The sequence below is a fragment of the Elephantulus edwardii genome, unplaced genomic scaffold (assembly GCF_000299155.1).
Source record: "Elephantulus edwardii isolate Elephantulus edwardi_28Jun2011 unplaced genomic scaffold, EleEdw1.0 scaffold00053, whole genome shotgun sequence".
NCBI lineage: Eukaryota > Metazoa > Chordata > Mammalia > Macroscelidea > Macroscelididae > Elephantulus > Elephantulus edwardii.
This window is the reverse complement of record NW_006399803.1, coordinates 14066597-14080022: the sequence shown is the minus strand read 5'-3', so window position 1 is coordinate 14080022 and position 13426 is coordinate 14066597. Positions and strand designations below refer to the sequence as shown.

Sequence of the window (13426 nt, the reverse complement as noted above, 5' to 3'; positions counted from 1 at the left end):
AGATAAACATCTTTGCCTCCAAGAAGACCTGTTTGTTCTTTTGTCAGTTCACAGGATATTTTTTTTTAAGAACCACAATACATTGCTTATTCATCTGTCATCCTTGCTTTTTGTCCAACTAAAGAAGTGTAAATGGGCCTATACAATTCTATCCAAAACCTTCATGTGCAGAGCTAATATTCTTATGTCCCACTCAGATATTTTAGGGTTTAGTTCTTCATATGAGAGCTTTTTATATTATTTTAAGGTCTCTCTGCCTTTATGCAAAATAAATAAAAATTCCCAGGAGTATACTATTCCAACATTTTCAGGCCTTCCAGTGTAACCAATGGTAACCATTTGGTGGGGCTGCAATTTGTCTTTATTGGGCTTAATATAAAATCGCTGGGTTATGTAAATAATTAATAGACTCAATTATCAACTGAAAGTTTGAATCTACCAACAGGCACCTTGGAAAATAGTATTGGTGATCAATATACTTCTAAAAAGCAGTAAGTAGAATTTTATGCACTCTTCTGATACATATCTCTATCTGATACAATATGTACTAGAATTCACTCCCAAATTTTATTCTGAGAATGTCCTTGCAGAATTAAACTTTAAACATCAATTGCTGTTTCTTGTTGCAATTTTTGTGCTTTCTTTCCATTTTTGTATTTCATTTCTTTTTGGTATTCTACATACTTCCAAAGAAAATGACACACTTAAATCCTTATCTTTAAATTTATTTCTGAAAAATTAAAATACAAAGAATACCAAAATTATTAATATTGAATTCTACCTGAACTCTGTGATATTATGAAATGCTTTCTCCTCCTCCATTGTATCCAAGAAAACTAATTCCTGAAAATAGCCACTCTTACATGTTTGGGAAATGAAAAGAGTCAATGAAAAGTGAGGAGGATTTTAAAATGAGTTGACATAGTGACATGAACAGTGAGGTTAAACCAAATGTTGTTGTTGTTGTTATGTGTCGTCGAGTCACTTGTGACTCATGGAGATCCTATGTACAAAAGCCCTAAACTCTGCTCTGTTCTGTGCCCATCATACTGTCTCTGACACTCCCACCCCGATTACCCCAGTCACTGAATCAATCCACCTAACTGATGGCCTTCCCCTCCCGAGCCTGCTCTCCACCCTCCCAAGCATGATGTCCCTCTCCAAGGACCGGTCCCTCCTTACAACATGTCCAAAGTGTGTTAGACGGAGCTTCAGAATCCTTGCTCCAAGGAGCCGCCCGGTTTAACCCTCTACGTGATGAATCTGTTTGTTTTCCAAGCAGTCCATGGTACCCTCAATGCTCTTTCCCAGTACCACAGCTCAAAGGCATCAATTATCTTTCTATCCTAGTTAGTCATTGTCCAACTCTCTGATGCATAACAAGTGATAGCAAAGACCATGGCCTGTATCAGACACACCTTAGTCCCCAGAGAGACACTATTGCTCTTCAGTACTTTGGAGAGGTCTCTAACAGCAGACTTTCCCATGGCAATACATCTTTTAATTTCCTGGTTACTGGTGCCAAGAGAGTTGACTGTGGAGCCAAGCAAACTAAAGCTGTGAACAATCTCAATCTCTCCACCATCCATCCTGATGCTGCCAGTTGGTCCACTGGTGAGAATTTTTGCTTTCTTGACATTGAACCTCAATCCATATTGGAGGCTGCAGTCATTGACTCTCTGCTTCAGGTCGTCTTCCGTTTCAGCAAACAGGGTTGTGTCATCTGCAGAACACAGATTTTAGATAGATCTTCCACCAATCTTGACCCAACATTTCTCCTCATAGAGCCCAGCCTCCTGAATAATCTGTTCTGTATACAGATTGAAAAGGTATGGAGACAGGACACATCCCTGGCGTACGCCCTTCCCAATTTTGAACCATGCAATGTTTTCTCACTGTGTAGTGATGACTGCTTCTTGGTCCAAGAATAGGTTTCTCATTAGCAAGATCAACTGTTCTGGGATCCCCATTCCTCTCAGAGTCATCCACAGTTTGTTATGATCCACACAGTCGAATGCCTTTGCATAGTTAATGAATCACATATAGACATTCCTCTGGTATTCCCTGCTTTCAGCTAAGATCCATCTAACATTAGCTACAATAATTCTAGTACTATTACCCCTTCTAAACCCAACCTAGACTTGTGGCAGTTCTCTGTTGATGTGCTGTTCCAGGCGTTTTTGGATAATCTTCAATAGAATCTTGCTTGCATATGAAATCAATAAGAATGTTCTATAGTTTCCACACTCTGTTGGGTCACCCTTCTTTGGAATGGGAACAAATATAGATCTCCTCCAGTTCAGTTGGCAAGTGGTTGTTCTCCAGATTTCTTGGCACAACTTGGTGAGCACAAGCAGGGCAGCATCTGTTAGCTGAAATATGTCACTTGGTATACCATCTATTCCTGGGGTCTTATTTTTGCCATTTTCTTCAAAGCAGCCTCAACTTCTTTCATCACCGTAGGCTCTTTCTCATATGTTGTTTCATGAAATTCTTCTGTGTCTGCCAATTCCTTTTGATACAGTGACTCAGTATATTCCTTCCATCTTCCTTTAATACTTCCTGGACAATTTAATATTCTGCCTAAATTATTGATTATGCAAAGATCCATCTAACATTAGCTACATTGATTATGCAAAATTCAGTCATTCTCTCTCCAGCTCCATTTCTGTCACCAAGTCCATGTTTTCTAATTACTGAATCTTATTCTCTGTTCCCAAATTTTGCATTCCTGTTACCCATTACTATCAATGCATCTTGATTGCATTTTTGATTGATCTCTGACTGTAAAAGCTGGTAAAAATCTTCTATTTCCTCTTCTTTGGCTCTGATTGTTGGCTCATATTTCTGAATGATGGTGGTATTCACTGGACGTCCTTGTATGTGTATGGATATTAGTCTGTCAGAGATTGTAAAATGGCACAGGATTGTAAAAGATTTTTTCCCCTTATACACGTGGTCACTATCAGTGGGAGCTAGCTTAGTGCTAAAAAAAAAATAATAATACATCCCTTAGTCAAGGTTTATAGATGCTATCTTATTTACCTTTTACCAAGCCATACATGGACTCTTCATTCGTTGTTTCATAAATAAACAACTGAATTTTTAATCTCTACTAATCATTCAGGGACATCTGGTGACTTAGTGGTAAGGAAGTGTGAGGTCAGCTACTTAAATTGTTTAAATTTCCAGCTGCTTCATGGAAGAAAAATGAGCGTTCTCCTTTCATGTGATTTACAGTCTCTCAAAATCTCTGGAGGGCTGTTTACTAGTAAGTTCCAATCTGAATCCCCACAACAATTGATCATTTGGAAACATTGTTCTTTTTAACCTAAATTGGTAGCCTCTTTCCTTTCCCTAAGTCCCTGAACTTTGGCCCACCCTTAGCCTGAGTTAACTTTCTGTTCCTCTTAAATAGTCCCTCTAGGAGAATTAACTGCAAATCATGTGATTTACTACACAGTCATGTCATTCTATCATTTCACTTCCAGACACCTGTTTTTTTCCCCCTATCCTTGTTTACTGTCCGTCTTCATAAAAGATTTCCTCTCTGTCTCCCAATTTTTTGGAACAGTTGTAAATCTTATAGTCAGGTTTTCTCTATTGTAGCAGTACCCTTCTGACATTCTGAGAGTGGTTTTATCCCTTTCTTTACCTTTTTTTTCTCTGACAAAAAGTGCCTCCCTCTTTTTAAGTTTGAATTTGTTTTTCAAGAAATCTTCTTAAATTTTCTTTTAACCAGCAAGTTGTGTGTGTAGTTTTAAGTAACTAAACTTTTTGGAGCTTTACTTTCAGGGAGTATGCAGATTTATAAGTACAATATTTTCCTCATGCTGTTGTTATGAATATAAAATAATACTTGCAAAACTTCAGTATATTATTGATACTAATTTTTTGAAATAAAATAATAATTAAAGTTTCCTTTTTCTTTAGAGAAGATAATGTGAAGATTTTGGAAGCAGGAATGGCATCCACTTCCATAATATCTTGCCTCTGTAAATCCTATGAACCTGGAGAGAGGATGAAAGACACACAAGTGTGAGGACTTTCCTTCATAGGGTCACTATGAGTTGCCTGTGACTCGACAGCACTTAACAACAACAACAACAATGTGAAGATTTGTCTTTAAAACAGGTAAACAGGTTTTGTTGTTTTGATCCCTTAATATTTTAAGTAGGTAATTAAAGTTATTCATATTTTTCAACCAGGCAGAGCTTTTTTAGATATAATTTAACACATATAGCAACAAAGATGTTTTTGTTCTGGTTTATAAAATGTATATTATGCTGCTTTTAATTCATGTGTGAATTACTTCAAACTTCATCATTAATTGGTGCATGGACATTTAATTCAATGCTGAGAATATAAGTTATTTAGAATTTCCCACTAATATTAAATATCCTGTGAATATTGACATGTATTCTTATTGCTTTATCTCTGAAAGTCTAAGATAGAAACATAGTTCAAACCATAAAAAATATTTCTGAACATTATAGGTGTAAGAAAAAATACTTTGTGCATCTTTCTCTACTAGATGACAGAAATGTATATATGTCTATACACTTGGTTAAGGATTGTTATTGTTGCCTAGACACTTTGTTAAGGGTGTTTAATGAGAAATCTCTTTTTTTAATACAGGAAGAGATATATTAACTTCATAGTGTAAGTGGCAGAATTATGAGGATCACATTGACTATGACTCAGGGAAGTCTCTGACTTCCTTTACAGCCCCAGAGATAAGTTCTCCCTTTTGTATACTGGCTTTAACTCTTATGATTTCAACAGTTAGTTGATAATTTGTTGAACTCAGTGTACCTGCCAAAGTTCCACTTGATTTGTTTTGTGAACTAGGTTATAGCATGGAGGAAAGTCGATTTGACTTGTTCTTTTTGGTTGCTACTTGACACGTTTTTCCTGATTCCAGTTCTAGATAAGCAACTGAAACACTCGTTTTCTGCTTGTTTTCAAGAATGCTTTTCTGTTTTATCAAAATGTTGTTTTCCTCTTTTTCCAGAGTGACTCTTACTTCATTCCACCAATAAATGAAAGCATCAAATTACGAGAGAATGCTCCATTTTCGTTGGTTTTCCCATTGAACATCACTATAGGCTGGTGATGACCACTTTCATTTACATATAGGCAGAATGAGAATTTCTTTTCTTTAAATACTTGCCAAGCTTCAATTAACTGTACCTTATGTTATATTCTCTTTGAAACCTGCTTTGTTCTTATTTTAGCTATACAGATAATGTGAAAAGTTTCTAAATTTGTAGCATTTTGAGAAAGTGTTGGTTTGTTTGCTTAGTCTTGACTAGAATTTTTTGAATCACTTTTACTCCTCCAAAACTGTTTTATTCGTTTTCAATAAAATAGGGTATTCCATTTCAGTAGTTTATTCATTACAATCCATTTTAAAAATATTCACTTGATTAGTATTAAAATTTATTTAAAATAAATTTGTGTGGACCAATAAATGTCAACAGAAGCAGAAGTAAACATATCAACTGATGTATTTCATTTTTAAATTTTATTTTAAATAGAAGAAATGGCACATCTACTGCAAAAGACAACTTTTATGAGTCAAAAAAGCAAAATTATCTCTTTGAAGAGTTAAATTACCTGATATGAGTCTTGGTAAAATAAACTAATTCATATAACTCATATGGAAGCTCTGGTGGCCTAGTGGCAAGAAGCTTGCTGCCGTCCCAAAGGCACGTAGTTTGAGGCCAACAGCTGCCTCTGCAGGAAAAGGATGGACAATCTCCTTCAATGTGCTTAACTGTCTGTGAAAACCCACTGGAGAGTCAGCTGTGGGTTGGTTCTGACTCTGTGGTACACAACAACAACAATAACAACAACATATGTATGCAAACACTGGACGATGAATGAATAAGAAAGGCTGAAAAAGAATTGATGTCTTTGAATCATGATATTGATGAAAAATAATGAATATACTTTGGACTTCCAAAAAATGAACAATTTTGTTATAGAAGAAATACAAATGTTCTGTTGACATAAGGATAGCAAAGCTTTATCTCATATATTTTGGACATATTATCAAAAGAAACCAGTCCATGGGGAAGAGTATTAGCTTTGCTAGAGCATCAGCAAGAAAGAGGAAGAGCCTCAATGAGATGGATTGATACAATTATGGCAACAACGGGTTTAAACATAGCAATGGTTATAAGACTGCGCACAATTGAATAGCCTTTCACAGTATTAACTACGAATAGGGTTACTATGAGTCAGAACAAACTTGATAGCATCTAATAACAACATCGAATAATCAAAATGAATACCAGTTGTCAGCAATGTGTTGTTCATAATAGCTAAAGTTTATTAATTGATACTCAAAATTAGCAAAACACCTTTGCATCAGATTATTTGAATGCTATCTACCAGGAAAATATTAATTTCATAACTTACCTTTACAAATTCCTGAACTTTCCCCATTATAATTTTTTCTCACCTTCATTGTCCCCACTTTATAGATCTTAACTAGGCAAAAACCTACTTTTGGATATAGTTTCGGGTTAATACTTAATTTGATATAAAAACAAAAGCTAAATTTTAGTCAACAGAGTTTAATTTTGAGGTGATTTTTTAAATTTCTCTTAAAGATGTGTTCTCAGCTTCATCTGTATTGGCCTTCATGGAACATTTGCCAACATCAGGAGACTTATTTGGATAATACAAGAGTAGGGGAGGATGCTAATGGCATCTTTTGGAGAGGGGCCAGGGATGCAGCTAATTGTTCTTATTATATGCCCTTGAATTGACAGAGCCTCATAGTGACTCTATTAACAATTACTCTGCACACTGTCAAGCTCACTGTAACTGACACACCTGTTGCCATTGCCCCAGCCACTATGTCAATCCATTTCATCCAGAGTGTTCTTCTCTGCGCTGACCCTCTACCTTTCCAACCATGATGTACTTCTCTAAGGACTAGTTTCTTTTGGCAACATTACCAAAGTATGTGAGACACACTTTCAGAATCCTTGCATCCAAGGAGCATCCTGGTGCATTCTCTCTAGGACAGCTTTATTCGTTCTCTTGGCAGTCCACGGTATGTTCAATACTCTTCTCCAGCACCACAGCTCAAAAGCATCAATTCTTCTACCATCTTTATTCATTGTCCAGATCTCAGACACATAGCAAGCAATAGAGAAAACCACGGCCTGGATCAGGCATACTTTAGTCTCTAGACTGACATTGTTACTCTTTATCACTCTGTAGAGGCCCCTGACAACAAACTTCCCTAAAGCAACTCAACTTTTAATTTCCTGACTACTGGTGCCAAAATTGTTGGTTATGGATCTGAGCTTGTTGAAAAAGTGGAAGATTGAAGCAAAGCCTGTAAAAATTAACAAGTGGGATGGATCAGCTGTGAAAAATTCTTTGGATGACTCTGCCAAAATGTTACTTCTGGAAAAGTTCAAGTATGTGGAGAATTTTGGTCTTATAGTTGGTGGCCTCACAATCTGTACTATCTGTTGTCTCTTTGCCATAGTGGCTTTGATTTGGATTATAGGTACAGAGTCGAAGCCCGTTTTTTCTTTGTGTGTCATATCTTATTTTGTGATGATGGGGATCCTGACCATTTACACCTCATACAAAGACAAGAGTATCTTTCTTATAGCCCACAGAAAAGATTCTTCAGGGATGGATCCTGATGACATATGGCAATAGTCTCAGAAGAATTGATGACTAATACACCCTGAAGCTGACCTTCCTTAGTGAGAGAACAAAGCAGTAGCAAAAAGCTGAATTCACCAGATCCATTGCTAAGTTCTTTGTCCATAGTAGGACACTGGTAATAGATGAATATATGAGCCTGAAATATCTAGGCTCGATGAACGTCTCACTGCAGAAAGAAAAATGAAACAACCAGTTTTAAAAGCAGCTGTCTTTCTACTGGATCATGCTGAATTAAAGAGGGAGAGTGGGGTAGAGGAAAGAATTTAAAGTGAGTAATTGTTTTTTAAAAACCAAATGCCCCTGCTTTTCCTGAAATTTTAATCAATTCTGGATAAACAGAATTTTCTGGCACAACTATGAGAAGCTGTAGCTCTGCGTCTTGCTGTACCTCTTTGATCTGCTGATTGCAGTGCTTTGATTTGTTCTCCTGAAGAATTGTTTTTGCAAAAACTGTATATACTTTTTTCCTTTATACCTAGCAATTTTTTACATAATGTGTCTCTGTGACATGTAACATTCAAAGAGTTGGTTTGTTGTTTTGTTTTTGCCTTAAAACTATTAACAGATGATAGGGCAGGGTGTGTTGAAAATCTTAACACGTTTGATAGCTCTGTGAACCATCACTGATTTTTTTTGTTTGTTTGTTTTTATCTCTTTGGAGAAAGTTCCACACATTGAGAAAAGAGAAACTCTTTTGGACCTCTTTGTAAACAGAAATAACTGCAGAGGAGATGCCTATAGTAACTGAAGATTCATGAATATTTTACTTGAAATGAACATTTGTGACTTTGTGTACGTACATTCCTCTTTGTCTACAAAGTTAAGGCTCTGGAGTCTTAGTGAGCTCTCAGGGAGCCTAGTTCTGATACCTATTCAAAATTTCATTCATAATGAGACTTTGACTTTGGCTTAATATCTTTTATGTCTGTATGTATGCATGTATGTGTGCATAGCTGATTAAAACCGGTGCTCATGTCTGCTTTACAAAATTAAATTAATGTCAATGATGATAACATCATCATCATCATTATCAAGAACTGTGAACAGAGTATTTGGTATTCCTTATTATTTTTCTGACTTCCCTCTCTTCTAATTTTCTCCTACATGATTGATCTTCCTCAGTCTCTCTTTCTGTCTCCTTAGCTAGTATCCCTTTAGCTCAGAGGTTAAAAACACAAATATACAAATGACCCAAGAAGGTAACACAAATGTTTGACAGCTCAGGTCCATTGACGCAGGCTATAGTAAACAAGAACACATCTTCTAAAATCTCATGATGAAAGGACCAGCTTTTACTTATTTAATGAGCTTATGCTTGTCCAGATTTTATCAGATAAAGAGGTTGCTTGTAGTAGCAGTGTCAAAGTTTAAAAGGACAGTAAGTAATAAATGTTGGAGAGGATGTGGTGAAATAGGAACTCATTTACATTGTGGGTGGACTGTAAAATGATGCAACCATTCTGGAAGGCAGTTTGGTACTTGCTCAAAAAGCTGAACATAGAAATTCCATATAACCCTGCTATTCCACTACTTGGAATATGCCCCATGAAAATGAAACCTGAGGCTTAAATGGAAACTTGCACACCAATGGTCATAGCAGCGTTATTTACCATTGCAAGAACATGGAAACAGCTCAGATGTCCAAACACAAACGAATGGATTGAGAAGTTTGGTACATTCATACAATGGAATACTATACAGCACGCAGAAGCAAGGATTTTGTAAATTATTACATAACTTGGGAGAGACTTGGAGAGCATTATGCTGAATGAACTAACTCAGTCCCACAAGGACAAATACTGTGTAAAACCATTATTGTAGAATGAGAATGAGGACCCAAGGTAGAGGGGATGGTGAAAATATAGGGGTGTGGATGGGGGGAAGGGTGTTACTCACAGGGCTGCACAATTGATAGGTGGATGGGGTGAAGGAAGTGGGCAGGATATTTTGTGATAAACAATGTATTCAAACTTTATAAATAAATCAGAATAAAAAGGGGGGGGAGGAAGGTTGCTTGTTTGAATCTACTCCGTGATGCTGCAGAAAAACAGATCTAGTGATATCCTTCTTTGAAGCTTGCTGTTCCTTGCAGTTGAAACAATTCTAAGTTATTGTGACCCAGTTGGAAAAGGTGCAGCTGCTCTATAGAGTTTTCAAGTCTGCAGTTACTGAAGCAGGAAACCACATCTTTTCCCCTGCAGAGTGATTGATGTGTTCAAACCTCTGACCTTTTGGTTAGTGGCCAAGTGCTTAACCATTGTACCCCCAAGGTTCGGCCAGAACGATCACAGCCCAGAGAACCCAGGAACTAGTTCTTCTCTGTAACACAGGGGACTATCACGAGTCAGTCAGTTTGAAGTCAGCTGGTTTGTTTTGCTTTACAGCCAGATTCGAGATGGAGACTTGTTATCCTTTTGGTGGTGTTTGATGTGGTATGTTTTCTTTAAGTGGGTTCATTCACTCCTCTGAGCTTCAGATCTTTTTTTCTAGCTGTATGTTGGCATCCTGATCTTAATACTGCTCAGATACTTTAAATTAGAACTGAATTTATTACATTTTATGAACCTTGTTTCCTTCTTCTCTCTCACTATTAATACCACTTTATTTTTCCAGTTAGACAAGCTCAACACTTTGGACTGCTTGCTTTCTCATCACACCATCGGTTTTAAAATATTATCCTCTTCATTTTGTCACAGTCTTAGGTTAATAAAGCCGAGCATGCTTTGCATCATTATCACTTTGCCTTCCTTTAACTCTTCACTTAGAACTGACTTTCCTTCTTCTGTACCTGGCAGTTTTGTAGTTTTTGTTTTGCTGTTATTTTTCTTCAATCTCAACTGTCTTTTGTGCCATTGTCTAATTTCCCCATGTGGACATAACCCTGTTGTTTTTATGCCTGTGTTTTATAGGCCTGTATTATATGCTTGTTACTTTCAAATTAGCCATCCATTTATTTGACAAATATTTACTGAGCATGTACCATGAGCCAAACCCTATTCTAAATTCATGGGATACATGCAAGTTTTTGCTTTCAAGGAGTTTACACTCTCAATAAAGAGATAAAGACATGATACAATAAATAAGTACGTAAGTGTGTCAGATGATAGGGAATAATCAGTTTTTTAAGTCGTTAACCATGAGATGGTTTTTCTATGGTAATTCCTGTGACAGCAGTGGTTTCTCCACTTAGCATTCCCTTGTACATCGATTTTTTTTGGTGTATGTTTTTGACAAAGGGAGGCTTACCAAAAAACTCTGTTTTTCAACTTGTTTAAAGCAAACCTTATGCCTATTACGTTATGTACTCATAATTAAAGAAGTTGGTGGCATTTTTAGCTTTATATGTGTACGTTTACTATTGGTATATTCCTGTTTATTTATGCTCTCTATTGCCTGCTATTTTCTAAAATATTTTTTCAATAAAAGGAAAAAAAGATGTGTAAAAAAAATGAGGCATGTTGAAGAGGACAAGAGAATATATGTACTGAGACTTTTAGTTAATTTCTTGTAAAGTACTTTCCTCTATATTCTTTGTCATTGTGTTTGGAATTCTGCCTAACACTCTGCCTCAATAATATAATCTTTCCGTCTTTCATTTTATCCCTTTCTGCCTCTGAAGATGTTGCTTTAAAACTGGCCAATCAGACCTGATGTATCATTTTCCTCCTTTTCAGTATGTCTTCTAAGATTCAGCTAAGGGAGCTCATTGCTTTTGGCATGCTTCTTTTTTCACAAGCTCTTCAACAATTTTTTTGAATCATTCACAGCATGACATGCTCTCGACAGTTTTCCATTTCCAATCACCAACCAACCACTCACTTGCTCTCATTCATCATTTGTTTCAAATCTTATCTCTTAATCTATCTGCCTAGAGATTTATTTTCTCAAAAGCCTAATATAAATTATGCCACCCTATCTTCCATGTGTAACATTTTACATGACTATTCTTATATTCTTCTAAGATTTCTTTTCCTTCTGGACATTTTCTTATAAACCAGCACTCTTAAAAATCACTCTTATAGCATTTGAAGTCTATGGGGGAGAGAATAATTTAAAAGTATTATATTATAGGGCATTATGTTTATCGTAAGAGTACGGAATGAGGGTTGCAGAGTGGATTATATTTGGGGTTGGGGTGGGGTTGGGGGAAGTGTGGTCAGAATTGTGTACCAATGAGGGAGTTTTTCTTTTGCTTTTCAAGGAGAGGAGCTAAGGGGGGGGGGGGGGGGGGGGGGGGGGGGGGGGGTGGGCGGGGAGAAGGGTGCAACAATGAATGAATGGAATTCCAAAGTCTCTGTAGATGTTCATTGAAATGAAAAAGAAATAGATTAATCTAATAAAAAAATGAAAAAAATCACTCTTAATCTTTTTAAATATGTAAAACCACAAGAAGATAAAAATTATAAAGAATTGACATGTGAATGCAAAATATTGTTTAGGAGCCCTAAGAACAACAAGTGGTATGGTGGGAGCTCTGGTGGCCAAGTGGTAAGGAGCTGTGCTTTAATCTCAAAGTAGTGCTGTTCAAATCTACCAGCTGCTCTGCAGGAGAAGAATGAGTACTCTTCTCCTTTGTGATTTACTGCTTCTTAAAACTCCCTTAAGGACCGGCTATGAGTTGGTTCCAAGACAACAGATCACAACAAAAACTGGTATATAGTAGGGAGCTCTAGTGACTTAGTTGTAGGGGTTGTGCTGCCAAACCCAACAGATGTAGTTCAAATCCATCAGCTGTTGTGAAAGAGAAAGGTGGGCAATTTCCTCCTGTGCAAGTTACTCCTTCTGAAAGCCTGCTGAAAGGTTAGCTATGAGTCAGCTTTGACTTGACTACATAACAACATTCTTTAATTATTACTAGTTTAATATTTATCTTCCAATCAAAAGGATAGTAATTTGAACCCACTATTTGCATTCTAGGAGAAGAATGGGCAATCTCCTCCTGTGAGATTAACTGCCTCTGAAAACACCAACTCATAGTGACCCTATGTACAACAGCCCAAACCTTGCTCTATCCTGTGCCAATCTCACTCTCTCCCATATACCTACCCCTATTACCCCAGTCACTGAATCAATCTGTCTCATCGAGAGTCTTCCTCTCCTATGCTGTCCCTAAACCATCCTAAATAAACATGATGTCCCTCTCCAAGAACTGGCCCCTCCTTGCAACATGTCTAAAATATGTCAGATGAAGCTTCAGAGTCTTTGCCTCCAAGGAGCAGCTTGATTTCAACTTCTCTAGGACAAAATTGTTCGTTTTCTTAGTAGTCATTTTATATTCAATACTCTTCTCCAACACTACAGCTAAAATACATCAATTCTTTTTCCATCATCTCTAGTTATTGTCCAGCTCTCTGATGTGTAGCAAGTGATTACAAAGACTGTATGTAGCCTATATCAGGTGCACCTTAGTATCCAGACTGACATCATTTCTCTTTAGTACTTTGGAAAGGTCTCTGACAGCTGACTTTCCCAATTCAATGTGTCTTTTCATTTCCTGATTGTTGGTGCTAAGGGTGTTGATTGTGGAGTCAAGCAAACTGAAACTGTTAACAATCTCAGTCTCTTCACCATCAATCATGTTGCTGCCAATCGGACCATTGATAACAATCTTTGTTTTCTTGATATTGAGCTTCAATCCATATTAAAGACTGCGGTCCTTAACCTTCTGCAGCAAGCACTTCAAGATACTGTTCAGTAATTTCCACTTTCTATTGGATCACCTTTC

The 13426-nt window shown here is 36.9% G+C and overlaps 2 pseudogenes; one reads left to right on the top strand and one right to left on the bottom strand.

Annotated features, from left to right (window-relative positions):
• LOC102851811 overlaps window positions 1-6453 on the bottom strand; it is an 87219-nt pseudogene extending 80766 nt beyond the window's left edge.
• Window positions 6454-7314: 861 nt separating this feature from the next.
• LOC102851396 lies at window positions 7315-7968 on the top strand (annotated as a pseudogene).
• Window positions 7969-13426: the final 5458 nt, after the last annotated feature.